The sequence below is a fragment of the Lissotriton vulgaris genome, chromosome 4_1 (genome assembly GCF_964263255.1).
Source record: "Lissotriton vulgaris chromosome 4_1, aLisVul1.2, whole genome shotgun sequence".
NCBI lineage: Eukaryota > Metazoa > Chordata > Amphibia > Caudata > Salamandridae > Lissotriton > Lissotriton vulgaris.
In genome coordinates, this window is record NC_141691.1 from 604,218,895 (window position 1) to 604,219,847 (window position 953).

Here is a 953-nt window from a genome sequence, read left to right on the forward strand (position 1 = left end):
AGATGGGGAAGACTAAGCCCAAACAGGGGGGCAGATCCCGGAAGAAAGGGAAATCTCCCAGGGAACACGCAATTGCTGATATAGAGGGAGAAGATGAACATGGACAATCAATCCATACCCACCATAACAAAATCCTAGCTGCCATAGCAGACACGAAGGTCACCCTGGAACAGGATATCAGACAGTGTTTGTGGGGTTGGGGTTACTGCAAGCAGAGCATCATGAGCAAGCTGACAGGATGAAGGAAGTAGACACTGCTCTGGAGGAGGTGCAACCGGAACAAAAAAACGCCGCACAACAGATGGACAAAGTAACTAATAGGTACCGATATATTGGCATTTTTTGGATCAGTGGCTTCAGAAGACGATGCCCTCAGAGACTCTCTTTAAGTTCTTTGCACTCGAGCGGGCACATAGAGTTCCATCATGACAATTGGTGCCTGGACGACCCCCACAATCAGTAGTTGCGAAATTGCTACACTATATAGACCGAGAGGCCATAATTCAGCACTCACGGGCACATGGGCCATATATCATAGAAAACAGTCATCGCTTCTCGGCTTTTTGGCTAAGATCAAGTGTAGTATCTGTTCTTATCAGCTTAAAGAAAACAGTAATGTGGCAGTGTTTTCTGACTTTACAGGAAAAGTGCACGCTCAACGTTCATCGTTCCTGGCAGTTAAGAAAGAGTTGAGTGGAATCAATACAATACTCACTGCAGTGTCCAGCCCGACTACGCCTGCAACTGGAAGGGAAGACACACTTTAATGACTCCCCTGCAGAGGCTTGGCTCTGGTTGGAAAGTTACAAGACAAACTCCCTCCACAAGGACCAGGGACACAACCCTAAGGAAAAGCCTGAGCCTAAAGGGAGGAGGTTACGGAGAACCACCACGCAGCTTACATTACAAAGGCCAACTTCTTCACAGACAGCGAGGGAGCGACAAGCGGCCCT

At 48.1% G+C, this 953-nt stretch overlaps 1 pseudogene; it reads left to right on the forward strand.

Moving 5' to 3' along the window:
* Window positions 1–547: 547 nt before the first annotated feature.
* Window positions 548–704, forward strand: LOC147722317 (U2 spliceosomal RNA; annotated as a pseudogene).
* The last annotated feature ends 249 nt before the right edge of the window (window positions 705–953 follow it).